Source organism: Rhinoderma darwinii, chromosome 11, assembly GCF_050947455.1.
Source record: "Rhinoderma darwinii isolate aRhiDar2 chromosome 11, aRhiDar2.hap1, whole genome shotgun sequence".
NCBI lineage: Eukaryota > Metazoa > Chordata > Amphibia > Anura > Rhinodermatidae > Rhinoderma > Rhinoderma darwinii.
The window spans coordinates 47,668,814-47,689,773 of NC_134697.1; the positions used below are offsets into that span (position 1 = coordinate 47,668,814).

The 20,960-nt window shown below is 40.5% G+C and overlaps 1 protein-coding gene across 1 annotated transcript in view; it reads left to right on the forward strand.

The window, feature by feature from the left end:
* Positions 1–8,997: 8,997 nt before the first annotated feature.
* The window catches only part of STAMBPL1 (STAM binding protein like 1), a 71,094-nt gene continuing 59,131 nt past the window's right edge, over positions 8,998–20,960 (forward strand). Inside the window, exon 1 of the mRNA XM_075842658.1 lies at positions 8,998–9,393. The gene's annotated coding sequence lies outside the window, so the exon portion shown is untranslated. The remainder of the gene's footprint in view (positions 9,394–20,960) is intronic.

A 20,960-nucleotide genomic window follows, 5' to 3' on the forward strand; every position in this document is an offset into this window, starting at 1 on the left:
TAGATAGTGCCACACACAGTGCCCATGTATATAGGGCCAGACAGTTCCCATGATGTAGCTAGTGCCACTCTGCCCTGTAGATAATGTCACAGTGCCTATGTATATAATGCCCCTGTAAATAGTGCCACATCCCCTGTCCCAGTTCCTGCTCCATCCTCTCCTTCAGCAATGCAGGCCTGGTCTCTTCTGACCAGGCCTGCTCCAGTGGAACGACGCAGGCGCGCAATGATTTCAGCGCTGCCTGCATCACAAGAAAAGCTCAGAATGGTGGGGAGGGGTACCGATGGTCCACTTGCCAGCACTGTCAGTTATATCTGTGTCCTACAATAGAGTCCTATTGTATGTGAGCAATGAGGATAGCATGACCCTGTTTACACGGGTGTTACCCAGCAACTGGAAACCCCTCTGCGTGCGCCACTGCTCCGGGGAGTCCTTTGGTTGCTTCAACGTTGCAGAGAACTAGGGGTCCAGAGCTCCCGTTCTTGGTTGCAGAGCAGGTTGAGCACGCACTGTCCATCTCCATGCTGTGCTCATTAAACTATTTGTGACAGCCACATTCATAGTAAATAGATTTAAATTTTTGAAACATGGTTCAGTCTTTGTTTTTTGGACATATTATGGAGCAAAGAAGTTTTTATTTTTTGGACATTTTAGGGAGCAAAAAAGAAAATGTTTCAATGAATAATTTTTATTTTTCCATCTTTTCACCCTTTACTATACTGTGGACACTACTACTTTACTGCTTGCAGTCTTGTGCTCTGAATACCGTATTTCTGATAATATGTGGCATAATCGCAGCAAATTCCGCAAACAATGTCAACAATTTGTTGCAGAATTTGACTTCCCTATTGAAGTCAATGGGGAAATTCTCCAACAAATGTGCAGCAAAAACTGACAAGCTGCAGATTTATAATCCGCACCGCAGGTCAATTTATCAGCGCTTTCTGTGCATATTGTTTTCACAGTGTGGGGATGACATTTTTTTAAAATCTCATCCACTTTGCTTCTAGGTAATACGGTGTGAACATACCCTTAAACTCGCAGGAGACGCAGCTGAGCTCGTAACAAGATACGATTTAATTCAGCCCCAATGGGACCTGATAGGTGCCAGAGGATCGAAGATTGTGGATTATCTGAGAGTCATAGAAAAGTATAGAAAAGTCACTTGCAAGGAGGGGAGGGGGGGGGGGGGCGACAACCCTTCAGACATAAGTCCAACATGAAATTAGCACCTAAAAGAAATGCAAAATCTGCTGATAAATTAAGGAAATTCCTCTGATTAAAAAACAGTCTACTCCTTCTGATCTTGTAAAATGTCCTATTATATTTCATATTATAGTGCAAAATTATCAGGCTTCCTGGATTATCAAATGCTGGTTTAAAGGACTTTCCCTGTATACAAACGATCATGTTTTTCCAGGTTATCTAAATGCAGCATCCCCAGCCATTTGGTTTCTTCACTTGAGACGCTAAGGGTATGTTCACACGGCTTATTTACGGACGTAATTCGGGCGTTTTACGCCTCGATTTACGTCCGAAAATGCGGCTCGATAGCGTGTGCAAACATCTGCCCATTCATTAGAATGGGTCTTACGATGTTCTGTGCACACGGTCAATTTTTTTACGCCCCGCTGTCAAAAGGTGGGGTGTAAAAAAGACGCCTGCGTCAAAGAAGTGCCTGTCACTTCTTCAGACGTAAATGGAGCCGTTTTCCATGGACTCCATGGAAAACCAGCTCAATTTAATGTCCTTAATGGACGCAGCAAAAAGCGCCTCAACATGCCATGACGGCTGAAATTACGGAGCTGTTTTCTCCTGAAAACAGCCCCGTAATTTCAGCCGTTACGGACGCTGCCGTGTGAACATACCCTGATGACACTTCGACCACAGTAGTTTTTGCCATATTTCTCCTTCAGTTTTCACCTGATTGGGGCCGTGGAACCGCTGTGGCTTAGAACGTGTTCTACGCTGCACCCATTATCTGGCTATGATAGTTAGTACAACACACCAGACTGAACTAGTTGCGTGCAAAATGTTCTGCTGTACTATGTTCTTGAGACCAGAAGCCTCCTCTATCAGTTTGGTACATTTTTTGCACACCCCTCTGGAATCACTGATACAAAATCACATTTAGTCATGTCTTTGTAGATAATTCTACATGTTGTATGTGCTTAAACCTGTTTTGTCTTTTGCTTTTATATTTCTTGACATAATAAAAGACATAATAAATGTTTTTTTCTGGAATGGTCAGTGAGGACTTTGTAATAAAAACGTGAAATGTTACACCATTGTAAGTTTGCTAGCCTGATATAATCACATAAAAGAACAAAGATGAGTAGGAGAGTGTTGCATCTGCTTTCAATGGGAAAAAGTTTCATTTTAATCATAAAGTTTGATAAATATTGTTAACATTCAGTAACAAGACCTTCAGATAAGTGCATTGACGTTTAAAGCAGAAGAGTGCCTCACCCCAACATGCAACCAACATGACTACATTACCAAGACTGGTTTTTCCAGTTCAACTGTGTGTTACCCACAATAACATTTATATGATTGGATTGTATGGATCATAGTCTAGGAGGGAAAGTTCTACTCCTTTATTTTCTGCTGAGGACATAATTTAAATGAGTTGTGCAATAAACATAACATTTTAAAGGGTTAAACCAAGTTAAAAGGGTTTTCTGATACATCCTATGATCTGTGGTCTTAGACTGTCACTGATTTCCAAATTAAAGAGACTGTCACTGCCCCTAAACAACAGTAATCCGTAGACAGCTTCAAAGACCATTTCAAATCTGCAATTTTTATCTTTGTACTCACCCGCTGTTAGCCCACAAACAAGCCACGCACTGCGTACTAAAGTATAGAGAGGACCACTAATTTCGGCAATATAATGAAAGGGACTACTTAAGGTATGCTCACACGCTAAACAAAAAACAGTTGTGAAATACGGAGCTGTTTTCAAGGGAAAACAGCCTCTGATTTTCAGACGTTTTTTAAGCATCAAACGATTTTTTTATGTGTTTTTTACGGCCGTTTTTGGAGCTGTTTTTCTATTGACCCAATCAAAAATGGCTCCAAAAACGTCTCAAGATGTGACATGCATTTCTTTTTATGCTGCGTTTTTTTACGCGCCTTTTTTTAAACAGCTGCATAAAAAAATACCCCGAACGAAATTCAGTTTTTCCCATTGAAATCAATGGGCAGATGTTTGGTGGCGTTCAGCTTCCATATTTTCAGCTGTTTTTCGGGGCGTTTATGGCATCAGCCCGGGTGGGGGGCGGGGAGAAAACACAGCACTTGCTTGACTGTTTCCATAACTCTCAGTACGGAATGGAGAAAGTCTTGCTCATGTGCAGCCATCTCCTCACTAGTCTCCACCTAGAATTTGCCTTCTCGCCAGGTGAAACAGGGGTTGAGTGACCCCCGTTCTTGATATAGGTGTGGGTCCCAGATATGCAGATATGCCATAAATGTCTTATTTGGGAAAACCCCTTTAAACTTTATTAAAATGTATTTAACTTTTTTGTGGCCCTCTATGGGACTTGAAGCAGCGATCACCTATATAATACTTTGGAATACTTAGCATGCCTGTATTACTGACAGGCAAACTATTAGGCTAAGTCTCTGACATGTCCCAATAGGCAGATACTGATGGCACACCTTTGTTAGACCCCCGGCTGGCATGGTAACCCATCAATACCCCACAATCACGTTGTGAGGCACTGATGGCCTGAAAGAGGGAACCCCCTCTCTCTTTCTGTCAAATACTTTAGATGGTGCAGTTACAGTGGCTATAAATAGTGTCTCTTACTCTGGAGAACTTGGCACATCCGTGCAATAAACATACAGGGCACTGATTTCAATGGGCAATGTGTAATGCTTCATTTCACCTGCGGTAGTGCTGCAGAGGAATTAAACACTTGATGCTGGTTCCCCCAGCAGAGTATAGCTGATCAGAGGGGAGAACACCTTTAACTTAGAATATTGTCAGATTTTCAGTAACAAAGATCTTTGACCAGTGCTGTAATATAGTAGTAGACATGCAGGTGATACTGGATGCTGTATTGGTGGGTCAGAGAGAACTTTACTCCATACTTTACTCCATGTCTCTGTATGTAGCACCTCCTTCCACTAGTTTCCCCCTCCCCTTCAAACTCTCACTGTTGCCTGGCAGAACATGGAAATGAGATCAACAGCAAAAACACTTGCAGAACCAGTATAACCACATTCAGGGCCGGATGAAGGTCGATGGAGGCCCCTGGGCAAAAAAAATTGGTGGTGCCCCTCCTCTGTAGCAAAACTTATGCTGGACATGTGCTGAAGCTAACAAAATCCAACAACAATGTAATGTATATAAGGACAGTCTGTGTTTGGGGAAACAAGAAGCCACATGCTGGATTTTAACACGCCTTAACATTTGTCAATCCTGGAGAGAAGTGGAACCACATTTGCTACTCTGCCTTTTGGCAAAGATCTAGTGTAGTATATGTCCATATTGGTGGTTTCAGGAGGGCGCTGAGATGGAGCTGATATATTATACACAAGGAGGTTGAGTCTTGGGTGTAGGTGACCCGGGGTCTCCTGGTCAATGCTATAGGACAGGTAGATTGAAAGTCTGAGGTCTGAAGTGCCCCCCAGAGTAATTACCCGGTGGGCATCTGAAAATCACTTGGGAATAAGAAACCTGTGTGATTAGTAGGGTGCACTTGCACATGCACTTCTTCTTTCAGTTTTTTAAGCACACACCTCTATTTTAGCTCGGCCTTCTGGCTAGCTTGAGTACGAGGATTTTTTATACACACCAACCATTTGGTTGGGTCCACATAGCACAGCACTCTATTTATTTTTTGGATTTTGTGCGTTCACTTTGCACGTTGTTTGTAACATGATTTTTGTGGGGTGCGGTGCCCTTATGAGTGTTCCTCGTGAAGGTCTGGGGAGATGTGTGTGTGGCCATCAGGTTCCTTACCCCCCTTCAATCTGGATTACCTTTATGGGGAGGCATACATAGACTTTTGAGTGCTGGCGGATGTGTGGTTATCAGTCTATGCCAAAACCAGAGCACAGATGGGCTCGCCCCAAACTTCAGAGTAGGGGCCCCACTGGTTCTGGATTGGAGTCTTGCTGCTGGGAGTGTCTATAAAGAGCTGGAGAGAACTTGCAGGTTGAGGCCCCCCTAGATTCCTAACATGGTGGGGGGCCCCTCGTCCACTTTCTCTATTCTGGATTTTTAATGCTTCATAACGGCCTTTTGATCAATAATGCCTGGGGATCGCATACTTCACTAGTGATATTTTCACATGTATTTATGACGTATCAGGCAATCTATTTGTGCAGTGAATAAAGGTCATATAGCACACATAGATCCTGTCTTCGCCCTCATTTCTGCAGGGGCATTGTACATCCCATCGATTTATGCTAGTTATGGTATTGTTCCCCATAGGCTTCTCAATAGAACTGTAAAATGCCTGTACAAAATGAGCGAAGACGCCAGAAAAAAACACTTCAAATGCTTGGAATTTTTACATAAAATAAACACTGAAAAAAACTCTGCATGATGAAAGCCTTAAAGGGGTATTCCGGTTACAACAAGTTACCCCCTATACGTACGCTGTACTCGCCTATTTCCAGCGCTGCCATAGAGAATGAATGGAGCGGCAGTGCGCATGAGCGACCTGCCACTCAGTTCAAACGAGGGGTTCGGGACCCCCGTTCTCATAAACGGTGGGGGTCCCAGCTGTCGGACCCCCACCTACGGATAGGGGGTACCTTGTTGTAACCGGAATACCCCTTTAAATACATACAGAACAGATTCAGCTCTGCTGCAGGGTCCAGAAGTATCCTTGAAAAATTTGTGGACCCTAGGAAAATAGAACTTTGTTGGGAAACAAAAATCCAGCAAAAAGTAAACATTTAGTTTGGATACAATTTTTCTTCAAATTAATGAGACATGAATGCCATATGTCAATATGTCTTTGTTGTTAATATTTTCTGCCACCAGATGGTGTAATACGTAAAGAGCATCGTGAAAAACTGCCATGTGGTCTGCTGGCAAAATCCGAAGATTAATGGTCGATTCATAATTGCCACCTTAAAAATGTGGAGAGTTTGTAATAAATAAATATTCTTAACATTGCCTGGTACTGTCAAAGAACATGCACGCCTTTCTATAGACATTATATATATATATATGAACCATTTATAATTTTCACTTCCACAGTAAGTAACACGCTAGATTATTGTATTAGTGTGTCATATGTGGAAAGCCTTATGCACATGGCTATGTTACGTATCTGTGTTGTATAGATCTGTAATACAATTCCCATAGTTTGCTATGATGGCATATTGTACCTGCGTATGTCTCATTTTATACAGAGGGACAGATAGGTTTTCTTGCTCATGGATTTCATACAAATCAGCAAGACCAAAATTTTGCCCCATCGAAAGACATAATATGGAGATATTCTCCACTAGAAACATTACTAGGGGAGAATAGAGTGCTTAGCTGGCGCACCATACGGCGGACCATGGAGTCTGTACCTAGTTGCAATGAGTCCTCCAGAGGGGGTGCTCTGAATAATAGAGGGGAATCCTGAGCAGGGGCTGCCCCTGAGTTATATACATATGCTCTAATACGGAATATTGACAGAGTTTGTCTAGATGGGACAACCCAATTTAGTGGAATTCACCAATTGCAATTGAATTTGGAAATCATGCAGCCTTATGCTATGTGCACACGATAACTGCATTTACGCCTGAAATTACGGAGCTGTTTTCAGGAGAAAACAGCTCCTGAATTTCAGACGTAATTGCTCGTACTCGCGTTTTGCGGGGCGTCCATTACGGCCGTATATTGGAGCTGTTCTTCATTGGATTCAATGAAAAACTGCTCCAATTACGTCCCAAGAAGTGTCCTGCACTTCTTTGACGAGGCTGTTATTTTACGCTCCGTCTTTTGACAGCGACGCGTAAAATTACAGGTCGTCGGCACAGTACATCGTAAAGCCCATTGAAATGAATGGGCAGATGTTTGCCGACGTATTGGAGCCGTGTTTTCAGGCGTAATTCGAGGTGTAAAACGCCTCCATTACGCCTGAAAATAGGTTGTGTGAACCCAGCCTTAGGGTGCTTTCCAACACTTCGTTTTTAGAAAAAAAACATGCTTTTTGTGGCGTTTTTGCAGGCTTTTTTTTGGCAGTTTTTTTTAAGGGGGGGGGGGGGGCAAAAACCGCTGCTGTCAGATGTTAGCTAGTTGTCAGGTCAAGCGGCTGGTTTGGTGCTTTTACTGCCAGTTAATGGTGTTTTTCTCCCATAGACCTCCATTTTCAGTTATATAAAAGGGATTTGCACTGTAAAGAAAAGCCACACAAGAAATGAAATGCATGTAGTACAACACACTATTTTGACAATACGGCATAAAAAAACTATTGAAAAATAAAAGCTAGCGATTTTACATTTGAACAAAAAAAAAAAGCGTGTAAATGAAGCCTAAGGCCGGGTTCCTACAGTTCGGATACGCTGCGTCATACTTACCCCTTCTGTTGTTATGTTGTTACGGTGACGCGTCCCTCCTTTGCCGTCCGCCCTCCCTGGATGAAGCTGCAGCTTTTTTTAGTTACACATTATTATTTTTTTAGTTGTTTTTTTTTTCGTATGGAGAAGCCTATGGCAAAATTCCTGAAAAAAATGTGTTTAAAATTTTCCTATTGACTTTCAGCTAACATCCGGCTGCAAAAAAAACAACAAAAAACGTGGCTAAAGGACAACAAAAAAAAAATTGCGCAAAAAAGATTTCTTATTCAATTCAATTCAATGTAATATCTGTGTACAACAGTAAATATTTAAAGGAGACGCAACATAAGTTGACATGCTGCGGATTTAAAAATCCACACAGCAGGTAAATTTTTTTGCGAAAATTTTCCGCAGTGTGTCGATAAGATTTGCTAAAATGTCATCCACTCTCCTGCTACTGGTTTACGCTGCTCATTTTCCACCTGAATATGTGGACGGAAAAATCTGCTACGTATCCACCACATGTGAACATACCCTATGGCCGGGTTTCCCTTGGCTTGGATACGCTGCGTAAAAACTGCACAGTGTATCCGACCTAGGAATCCGCAGGACCTTCCGTCCGAAAAACCGCACCATATTGCGGTGCGGTTTTTCAGACACAATTTCTGCTAAGCAAAGTAGCGCTGGAAAAAAAAGAGAATATGCTAACCCCATCCCTCTCTTCTGCGCATAGTCCGGCCTCCTAAGATGACGTTACAGGCCAAGTGACGCTGCAGCCTGTGATTGGCTGCAGCAGTCACATGGGATGAGACGTCATCCCAGGAGGCCGGCCTGCAGAAAGAAGGAGAGAGTTCTGAGTAAGTGATTTTTTTTCCTGAGTTGCGATTTTTGTCGCAACACTTGGCTATTTGTTTGCGGGTTTTGCATCAACAAAATTTCCGCACTGCAGGTCAATTTATTAACGTTTACGCTGCGGTTTTTTTTCCCGCCGCGTGGGCATGAGATAATTTCTTTAGGAACCCGGCCTTAGGGGTCTACATGTAGTTGACTTTTTTTTCACTCAAAAAATGATGCGGCAAATTTGCAGTGGATTTCACCCTATGCAATGCAAAGGCTAAAATCCGTAGTTAAATTCAGCAACAGAATTGACCCATGAAAGTATTTTTCATACCCCATCCCCATACATTGTACAGTAAATTGCAGCAGATTTTCAGTGCAGAATTATTAGAGACATTTATCTTGAGCCGTGTGACACTAATAAATGTCTCGTAGACATCACTCAAGTTTTGAAAAACACCAAACTCATTAACAAAAATAAAGCCGCCCCCCCAGTTGGAAAACCATCAGGGCCACAATCATAAATATAACGCAGCGAAAAATGAAGGTGAAGCTGCAGTCCTGTGAATGTGGGAGGAAGCGCGAGTGATGTGCCCCTCATGGCTCCTATTAATAATGTCACACGAGGCCAGCAATAAGCAGCTGCAGACATTGTGCTTCCTGGAGAGGCGGGGAGAGCTTTTCCTCCTCATGCTGCTCAGCAATCATCAACCTCAGGTTGTATGATCCTCAGGACTATGAGCTCAGTCCTGCTCTTCCATTTACCATCAGTCTCATATCCCCTTACTGCTGCGGGGACCCCCTGTCTGAGCCGGGGGTGTACCATTATTACAGCATTGATACAACTTGCACATGAAAGCAACATTGGGTAAACAAGCCATTAAATAGGGGACAGGCGAGAGGTGGGGACACACAACCAGGCTGCTGTCATTTCATTTTGTTCTATTACAAAAAGCCAAGAGCTGCAGTTCTTTCCAGCAAAAGCCAGGAAAGCAAAGAGGCTGATGACAAGCAAAGGCTTCACCAGGGGCTGCGGTGTTGGTAAGTCACTGAATTATTATTATTATAATTTGCATGATGAGCCAATATGTATAGACGGGTAATCTGCTATGTACTACGACTTCCAACATTACTTATATATCACCAGCATGCTAAGCAGTAAAGATACAAAATGATAAATATTGTGAAAAGAGATAAAAATACTAAGAATAAAACAAAACGAGAGAGGACGCTGTCCCTTAGAGCTTACAATCTAAAGGGTGCATTTTAAGGCGGAGGGGTTATTCCCTAGAGTGAAGAAGGAGGGGGTGGGGAATATATGTTACACGTCTTGTGCAGAAACTCATACAGAGAAGTGAAGTATGTTGTATCCTGAAAGCCTTTGATGTCCTGATAGTTGTCTGGAAGATATACTGTGACTCTTTTTTTTTTTGTATATGACAATGATCTGGTGCCGCAAGGTCCTCCTTCTGTTCTCTGTGAGTGGTGACATTGGTAAGGACAAGAAATTAAAGGGAAATGTCACTTATGCTAATAAGGAGCGTGCTTAGTACTTTTTTTTTTTTTTTTAAATTAGGTATAGGATTTGTTTACTTGACATCTATATATGTGACAGTAGAGATGTACAAAGTGGCTAAGAAACGAAATCCTGACCTCAAAGTCCCCCACATTCTACCCCCCCCCCCCTCACCAGATCACTTCCTGCGGGCTAAATGTTTAGACCTTTTTATATGACAAGATTTGAGTACTACAGCTACTTAGGTTGTTGACCTCTTATAAACAAAATGAAATTGACCTTTGATGTCCTTTTTTTATGGTTATGGCCGGACGATGTATTGTTTTTCTAATTCTGTATATTTTCTATTAATTCCAAAAGTTCTCTTTGAAGGGATTGAGTGCTTTTTAACAAATTAGGCTGAAGCGAGAACTACACATAGTGTAAGTTTGTAATGTATTCGATGGTTCAATTCCCAAGCACTGATCTCAAGGGCTTTACTTGTAGGGAGGAGAGGGTAGTAGTTCTCTACAGGCTTTATAAACTGCTTCTAGACATGGATTTTTCTTTACATATTGCTTGTGTACAGACCTCTCTGAAGTAAAGACACAATTCCCAAGCTCAAATTTGAGGCGAGGATCACACACACAGTTTTGATGCCGTTTTTGGCAGTTTTTGCCTACGGTTTTTTGAGCCAAACACAGAAGTGAACTCAAAGGAAAGGAGATTCGCCAGTCTTTTCTTTGTAACTTTTCTCCCTTTTGGATCCACTTCCGGCTTTGGCTCAAAAACTGCATCATAAACTGCATCAAAACTGTGTGTGTGATCCTGGCCTTCGGAAGCTTTCAGATGGCCATAACAAGACCACATTTTAACATCCATATTATGGCCACCTGGATCTCTTACTGTTCTGCTGAACCGACTGTAGATCACTATAGGCCTTAATATTAACGCCCCTACAACTGCTGTCTGGGCAAGTAACATGGAGTACAAGGACCAGTAACTTTATGCTATAATGAGAATTGTCACTAAATTGATTCATGTTTTAATTAAAATAATGATTTTAATGTAATAAATGGGGATCTATTTCTACCCGTCAGCATACTGTGTCAGATACTGCTGTGTCCACCGGTAGTAGTCCTTAATGGCTTACAAGGTCTGAGCAGACCGATTAAAAATGTTGTCGGACTTCATTTTAATGGTTTGCTGCCTCTAGAGGCGACACTGTGAGAGTTGGCACCACACTGTCCTCCTGACCTAGACGACCTGAACTGCATAGCTACGTATATCAACCTATTTACTCATCAGCAGGCATGTGATCAAGCCATTTCCCATGATATGAAATTCCGGATGCTAGTCCATTATGGCATAGGCTGACAGTGTATGATGGCTCTTCCAGCAGTATTATACCCATACAGCATGGTACTGATGGGTTGTGTTTACTGACCACTTACTATACTGTAGTTATACTTTACTGTAAATTAAGGCTGCCAACCTTTCACTCTTTATTTCTTTTCCTTTGCTTATAAAGCACCAACATATTCCACAGTGCTGTACAGAAATTTTCATCATTCACATCAGTCCCTGTAACCATTGGGACTCACAATATAATTTCCCTATCTCAGCCACACACCCTAGGGCCAATTTGATAGTAAGTCAGTTAACCTATAAGTATTCAAGAAAAAGGAAACCTAAGGGGAAAGAAGGAGAAACAAAAATATAAATTCATGTTTATATCATCCAAATAAATGAAAAAGAGTAACTATATTATCTGGTGATCCTGCACATGGATAAACACACAAAAAAGTCAATAGCCCAAACAATTCATAGTGGTACACTATATCAATTATAATTCATTAGTAAAAAAAAACAATGAATAAATAGAAAAGTGTAGGACTATTTCATTGTATATTATATCACTGACCATAGACATAATGGGGTCCACTTATTAACTGCTGCCAATAAGCTTATACGTCAATATATGAGACCAGTAGTGCTGAGTGTATGTACAGATGTAGCCAAGTTCATATTGACTCTGATAACTTGCTGCAGCGTGATATCACACAGTGAAAGCCATTCGAAAAGTCAAGTTCAAGTTTCTTGCCACAGTTTATTTAAGGCGTTAAAAGTCAAGATAAAGAGGGCTACATCTGAACGTGGGTGCAGGAGAGTATCATATTCGTATAATAGCTGGCTTTCCCTTAGATTAGGTCCTTCACCAGTCCTAAATGGCGTAAGTGCAGAAGGAGTCATGGTAATAACAAATGCTCTGGATGTGAAACCTCGAGAAGGGCCACACTGGAGGTCAAAGTATTTTCTGTATTAAAATTTAAATTATAATGTGTATTGAGGCAAATGACCTCTTCTTCACATAACCGAGATGCATATATATGTAACAACAGGCATAAAGATAGTGTAAAGGGGTCCCAAAAGTGGAGGACCCATTAGAGGAAACTCAGCAATGTTCATATGCCGCTTTTCTGTGCTTTATTACCAACCAGGGCATGCGCCATGCTGAGGAATAGGGCATACACCACAATAATATAATAGACTGGCACAATGCTTGCACAATGCAGTTATATTAGTAAATCTTCTCCATTGTACCAAATCTTCTGTTTACAAAGTTTCTGGATGTAAATAAGAAGAGAATTGTCTAGACTAGGGCTCCTCAATCATTTTCTACTGGGGCCTCACCAGCTACAACATAGTGATGTCTGGGCATCCCCTCTGGTCTTGTCTACGCCAACATTTTTAGAACCTTTCCGTCGCTGCCATTTTTTTGGGGATGCGATGGCACATCAGAGGGGGCCGCCCTCCTTATTCTAACGGCTTTGATGCCTCGGTCGCTATTGACCGCGGCATCTAAGGGGTTAAACGAATGGGATCCTACTCAAGTGGGATCTTGTTTATTACACTGAAGTTTCGGCTGTAAGATACAGCCAACACGCTTGTTTTATGGCGCGGGCTCTGCCTGTGAGTCTGTTCCATACTCCCCCTACCGACCTCCGCTATATATATATGGCGGATGTAGGGAAGGGATTAAAAAGGAGCCATTTATGTTACTTAACTAGAGATTGATGCAGCCAGAAAAAGGCCAGTGCAGCGTACAATAATTTCTGTCAAAACTGCCTCCCCAGCTGCAATGACAGCAAGCTGAGATCTTGAAGACTGTGAGAACTGAAAATACAAATGGAGATATTTGTAAATAGTGTTTCAGGGTATATGAATTTACTCATTTTCAAAAATTGCGTAAACTATGACAAAATGATCAGAATTATGCACTTTTTTCTTTCATAACCCCTTAACACACTATGGCGTACATGTACGTCATGGTTATTGCAGGGGTCCATGAATTAACTGTGATCCGAGCAGTTTAACCCCTTAAGTGCCTCGGTTAATAGTGACTGCAGTGTTTGAGTGATTTGAAAGAGGTTGGGGGCTCCCTCTGTCACCCATTGACGGCTAAGTGGGATCGCCAGCCACTGATGGGTTGCCATGGAAGCTGGGGGCCTAACCAAGGCCCTCGGGCCTGCCAGGGTTGTACACCTATTCGGCTGGTTTCACACACAGCACGTTTGTGCATTTTTCGTGGTATTTTTAATGTCTTTTTTTTATATATTTTTTTCATGCAGTTTTAAGTGCGGCCATTAGATGTTACATTAAAGTCTACAGTAAAAAAACAACTGCACTACACACAACAGTGTTCTGGTTTGTGGCGTTTTTGAGGCAATATTGTCATCAGTGGCATCTTTACAAACGCAACATGTTCTGTGTATAGCGTGTTTTTTCAGCTGTTTTCCCATAGGCTTCTCTTTAGGACCTCAAAAACGGCCGAAAAAAAATGTCCAAAATGACACCAAATAAAAAACACCACTAAGGAGCGAGTTTTTATTTTTTTTATTCAGTTTAAACTGCCGGACATTTTCTGTGTGTGAAGGAGGCCTGAGGCCTGATAAATTGCCTGACTGTTTTACACTGACAGGCTGTAATACTTTGGTATAGTGAGTAAAAAAAAAAAAGTGAAATAAACTTTATTTAAAAATCAAAAAAGGTGCACTGTAGAAAGAGAAAATAAAATAAATTCCATGAAAAATAGTTTTCATTTGTAGGAGTTTATAAAAAAAATAATAATTATGGTATCGACGTGGTTGTAACGACCTGAACCCTAAAGATAACGTTATTTAAACCACATGGTGTACACTGTACGAAAAAACCCACAAAAACTACGACAGAATTGTTGTTTCCCTTTCTCCAAAAATAATAAAAGGTAATCAATAAGTCCCATGTACCTCAAAATGATACCAATAAAAATGGCATCTTGTTCTGCGTAAAACAAGTCCACCCACGGCTACGTCAATTGAAAAAATGATGGCTCTTGGAATGCAGTTAAGCAAAACCAAATAATTTTTTTTATTGTTCAAAAGTACTTATATCTCCCATACAATAAAATGTCAAATGGCAAAAAAAAATGGCTGTTTCTTTCTATAGCCCCCCAAAAAAGTTAATATAAGTTAATCAATAAACTTCCCGTAAAAATACAAACCTTCATATAGGTATGTCGATGGAATGCGACAATGGAAAATCTTAAAATAACGCTTGGTCTTTCAATCCAAAACAGGCTGGTGATTAAGTGGTCAATGTGACCTTCTAGCTTGGGTACTTTTCTACCAATTTCTTGCATCAAAAAATAGTTCAAGTAAACTTAGCACATTTTGCAGCGCCCCAACTTTTTCAAATGTGTAGAGGTAGGTGCAAAAAGTTTGTAATAACCTGATAAATTTTCCGCATGCCATGTTCTCCACTTTTTGCCCCAAGTGTTTGAACTCTGGCACATTTTGCTTCGTAAATCTCTCACATTGTATGTTAGAAAGTTGTATTAGATTTCACTGTAAAATGAGTGAGCTTTATTTACATAAGCTGGGACAACCCCTATGTATTGAGAAGTGGCTGCGAATTGTGGTAACGGCGTGTCCTTGAGGCTGAGGTCATGTCTACACATTAGTGATAACGATCCAGTTGGAACCTGCAATTTTGTGCAAGTGACTTTTATTGTGAGCCCAATTTACAAAAAAGCAATTCTAGAACAAATTTCTGGAACTCTTTCTTGTTTATATAAATTCCACAAAAATGAATGGGACGGTGCACGCTGTAGTTATCAGGAAATGCAACAACCTCTTATGACGGCACTTTTTGTCAATAAAACATATGTTGTGAACCAGCCATACGGTGTGTTCACATCAGCGTTACATTCCGTTGATGGGTTTCAGTAGACCTTTCTGTCGGAGGAAAGACATCCACGGAAAGGCAAACGGAAACCATAGCTTCCGTTTGCATTACCATTGATTTCAATGGTAATACTTCCATTGCATATGGTTTCCGTTTGTCTCCTTTCTGGAAAGTTTCAGTTTTTTCCACGGAAACAATAGTGTAGTTGACTGCGCCAAAAAACGGAAACCTTACGGAACGGGGACAAACAGAAACCATTTGCAACGGAAGCATTACCATTGAAACCAATGGTAATGCAAACTGAAGCTATGGTTTCGGTTTGCCTTTCTGTTGCAGAGTTCCCCCAACGGAAAGGTCTGACAGAAACCATCAACGGAAACTGAACACTGATGTGAACACACCCTTAGGTGTCATGCACAGGGGTGGACATAACGTGTGCAACTTAGTCAGCTTTCTACTGTCTTTTAGATTGCATGAAAGGGACTGAACTAATGAATTTAATAGAGGACAATTACCGGTTTATTGTGAGACACATAAGGTGGTTCTCTATGATAAGCCATTGAAGAGCAAGGGGCCCATATACTTTTCTTGCACAAGGACTCTATGCTATCTCTTCTTGACCCGTTCATGCACATGGCAAGGCTTTGTGGACAGGGAGCTTGAAGGGTGACATACGCAGTTCTTGGTTCTCAGTACTATGGAGTCCTAGTTACTCTGTGTGCTGCCATATGATGCCTTTGCCTGGCACCGTATTGCAGAGATATTATCTCCTAGAACCCCTTATGCTAGATTTGTATTATGGACATAGAGAGCTCCCGAGGTTCTACTGAACTTAGAGCCCCATAGGGTTCTGAAACTGGCCTCATAGTCAAGGGAGTGGTATATATTTTGTTGGTGAATAATAAAATACTCTGAAACATCGCTCTAGTCTATTTTTCAAGATCCACTACATCTACCAATTAAGGTTTTCTACTATACCCAATATTTAAAGTGGATCTGTCAGTGACAAGTCTCACCAATTTTCTGTCATCTATGATACGTAGGTACAACCTGGCATAGCTCAGTAGCTGGGCCATATTTTAGAAGATGACATGCGTTGTATTGATGATAACGGCGCATGCTACGCTAAAATTCCATACCACTGAACCGCTTGGCGATTCAGAATTGCTAAATAAGTTCCAATGTCCCTAATATATCTAATAGTCATATGTAATTTACGGCTTCGTTCACATCTGCTTTGGGGTCCCGTTCTGACATTCCGTCTGAGCTTTCCATCAGAACGGGACCCTTAGCAGACACAAACTGACACCGACTACGCTATTGCTTCCGGCAAAACGACGTGTCCAGGGCACAACAGATACAAACGGAAACCATGGGCACCGTATCCGTCACTATTGAAATCAATGGTGATGAAAACGGAAGCCTCTGGTTTCCGTCGGTGTCAGTTTGTGTCTGCTCAGGGTCCCGTTCTGACGGAAACCTCCGACGGAACGTCCGAACGGGACCCCAACGCAGATGTGAACGAAGCCTAATCTGCTTATGTTATGAGGAAACCAGGGTTTAGGACTTTCAAAGTAGATGTCTATTTTTGGGCAACTTTTGCCTCTATCAGTTAAAGTTGAAAGCGAGTGGCTCTTAGTACTGGAGGAACTTATGATCAAAATAAACTATACAAAGGCTTCATGGTACATAGATGCCTCTTTTCCCTTGTTGACCATCAGATCTTAAATGAAATGGGAAACCTATATCTGCACTTTTCTTCCTTTTAAAATGTAAATGCAAAACATGTTGTTTTTTTGTTTTTGTTTCTCTTTTGTTTGTTTTTTAGGGGCGTGGTTTGGAGGGGACATTTGCTCTTTATTTTTTTTTACATTTTCTATTTTTATAAAATAATGTATGTGTTATTTGTGAGTAACCTGAGTAGTAGGTAAATACGTAGAGGATACACTTGCTATTGTTACTTACTGACTGTCTTACGTTACATAGGAGGAAGCACCTTGTGTAGATTGTATAACATTTGACACATTAGAAGTGATTTGATAAATGGATTGTTTTACTTTGCTGTCAAACCTTATCCCGAGGGAAACCTTTCAATTGCAACCAAGATCCCCAAGTAAATGTGTATAAAACTAATAGAATAGATTCTAACCATAATAATAGAATTGTGAACCAGTCTAACCCTAGCCGTACACCAACCCCCATCACTTGAAGTTTAGTCTACATTGGAAAATCTCTTTTAATAAACGGTTACTTCCCTTTTTTGGTATGTGATTGACCTAATACTATGTAAATACCTTACATTTTTAGACAACACTGTGCTTTATGTCTTCACTTTAGTGAAGCTCATGTTGACCTTCCCATTCTAAACTTTGATGAAAGCAATTCAATGTAAAAACCTTTTTAGAAGACAATACAATGCTTTATTAACCTTTTATTTTAGGCCTTAATGACCAAGCACTTTTTTTTACGTTTTTCCATCGTAGCATTATTTTTCCTTCGAAATAGCTGTATAAGGACTTGTTTATGGATTAACTTTTTTGAGGGGGAATAGAAAAAAAACCCAGGAATTTCACAATTCTTCTTAAAATAATGTAATCGATTCATAATTAGGGTAGTTGCAGACGCTGCGATACCAAATATGTGTAACATTTTTATTTTTTTGGGTTTTTTGTTTTTTTTGCATTTTGTAAGGGAAACGTGGGTTTTTCATAATTATTTTTTTTTTACTTGGGATTTTTATGTATTTATTCTAAACTTTGTTAAACTGTTGTTTTTTTTTTTTTTTTTTAGTCCCACTAGGGGACTTCATTATGTGGTCACTTTATAATACACTGCAATACTTCTGTATTGCAGTGTATTATTGCCTGTCAGTGTAAAACTGACAGGCATCTGTTAGGGCATGGCCTAACAAGCATTCACTAAAGGCAGACCTGGAGGCCCGGCTGCCAAAAAAACATTGGGATATCTGCGCTGGTGTAGATTTCTGCTATAAATTACTTTTTTAGGGCTTTTTTAGAAGTGGCAGAGGCGGCATAAAATTGCTAAAGTCACTAAATTTGTCCAGACAGTTCTACGCCAGACAACTGGTGTAGAATGTTTAATTCCCCCATAATGTATTACCTAGTGATGTCATTTTAGACTGTCAGTCATTTAATTTATTTTCCACAACTATTAAAAAAGCAATATAAGCATTCCATAATTACATTATATTGCAACAATTTAATTCTTCATGTATTCCTGACGTTGTGTAAGGGTGGAACTTAATTGTAATAAATTTGCCATCCAGGTTTGTGTTCATTACATTAAAAGACTGTTGACTTTGGCTTACATCTGTCATGGGTATTTGCTTAGTGTATCTTTGGTGACAGTGTCTGTTATCACAGAATATCCGTTTTTGATCATACTGAACAGGTGAAATCTAAAGCTTTATACATACAGATGTAGCCATCTTTATCTTGACTCTTAATGCATTAAATACACAGTGTCAAGAAACTTTAAAGAGGCTCTGTCACCACATTATAAGTGCCCTATCTCCTACATAAGGAGATGGGCGCTATAATGTAGTTGACAGCAGTGCTTTTTATTTAGAAAAACAATCTATTTTTACCACGTTAGGAGCGATTTTAGCTTTATGCTAATTACTTTCTTAATGCCCAAGTGGGTGTGTTTTTACTTTAGACCAAGTGGGCGTTGTACAGAGGAGTGTATGACGCTGACCAATCAGTGACCAATCAGCGTCATGCACTTCTCTCCATTCATTTAGTCAAAGCATAGGGATCCTGCTAGATCACTATGTGCTGTCTTATACTGACCTATTAACATTACTGAAGTGTTTAGACAGTGAATAGACATTCCTTCCAGCCAGGACGGGATGTCTATACACAATCCCGATACTTCGGTAACGTTTCTGTGGTACTTACAGCAGAGCAAAGAGTAATCTCACGAGATCACGCTGTAAATGACAGGTTACAGCGAGATTACTCTTGCTCTGCTATAAGTACCACAAAAAGGTTAGCAAAGTATCGGGATTGTTAATAGACATCTCGTCCTGGCCGGAAGGAATGTCTATTCACTGTCTAAACACTTCAGTAACGTTAATGTGTCAGTATAAGACCGTACATAGTGAATAACACAGGGTCACTATGCACTGACTAAATGAATAGAGAGAAGTGCATGATGCTGATTGGTCAGCGTCATACACTCCTCTGTACAACGCCCACTTGGTCTAAAGTAAAAACACGCCCAGTTGTTCACTAAGAAACACATTAGCATAAAACTAAAATCGCTCCTAACGTGGTAAAAATAGATTGTTTTTCTAAATAAAAACCACTGCTGTCACCTACATTATAGCGCCGATCTCCTTATGTAGGAGATTGGGCACTTATAATGTGGTGACAGAGCCTCTTTAACTTTACTTTTTCAATAGTTTTGGTTGTGTCATATCACGCTGCAGGAAGTTATCAGTCAAGATAAACTTGGCTACATCTGTACATCTCTATATTACTCCAAGGACTTCCAGCGATTCAGATAACTATATATTGGGAAATAGCTTTATATGCAATTGCCAAATGTACAAGTGTAGTTTCAGAAAGATAGACTAATGTAGAATAATTCTTTAGGTTGCATGTGCTGACTGTATACCTTGCAGTGACTTACACTACATAAATATTCATCCTGGGTAAAACTGGATTGCATTGCATAAAGAACAATTCCCTAATATACTGCACCACCATTGCCAAAATTGCTCTCCTCATGAACAACAGAGATATGATAATAGAGTGAATGGTGAGTCTATCAGCAGAATACAGGCGACCATTTATGGCAGTCCGTATTCTGCTGTTTTCTCATGACCTTACATAGAAACCACAGGGCATTAGAATTTATGGCATTCTTGAGGCAATGACTGACAATATATTTGATGCTAATATGGGAGTGACTGGTTCCATTTTTGGCAAGAAATATACATTTTATAATAACTGAATAGTAATATGGTCTTGTTTAAGGTCCTGATTTGTGATAGTGTGCTGTATATATTTTATTAAAGGGGTATTCCAGTTTCAGCAAATATAATGTATTCACTGTGGAATGAAAACTAATGCACGTTTCTATAATACCTAAAATACTTTGTATCAATAATTCAGCATTAATATCTCTGCATGTAGTCAGTGAATAGGAACCTTCATCAGTGGCGTTGCTAGCATCGGGCATTAGGTGCCGATGCCTCGGATTTTTGGCCTGTGCCCCGGATCCCCAGGCGACTGCCACATTCAATTGTATCTGCACCCTCAGGACGCAGATACAATTGAATTGTGAGGCAGAGCAGGGAGCTATGAGCTGAGCTCTCTGCTCTGTGATTTACTAGGCTACAGGCCAAACTCTAAAAATCTGTCCTGGTCGTGGGATCTGATAACTGTTCTGCTACTGTAATGAGCTGTACACCTGTGACCAGGACAGATTTCCATTCTGAATGTAAGCAATGAAGATTCCCATTCACGGACTACAAGCAGAGATCTTAAACTGTGAGGAATTCATACTCACTATATTGTAAAATTGCATAACTTTATATTGCTACTCAGTGCTTTTAGCACCTTAAGCACATGGCCCAGTTTGAACATTAGGGACGCAGCAAATTTGATTTTATATTTTGCATTTTTCATCACCGCAGTTATTTTTTTAACACGTTCCATATATGGAATAAATCATGTGTTAATTTTATAGTACGGGCCGATATAGTTGCGACGATACCAATTATGTAAGGAAAATAGTTTTATTGCATAGCATTTTTACATGTGCTGCGGTCGCTATTTAGGTTTAGGCAGGGGTTTAAGATGTTTTTCTGGTTGTAAATAATGTTCTTTCCTTGATTGTGGGGATTTAACCCCCAGGG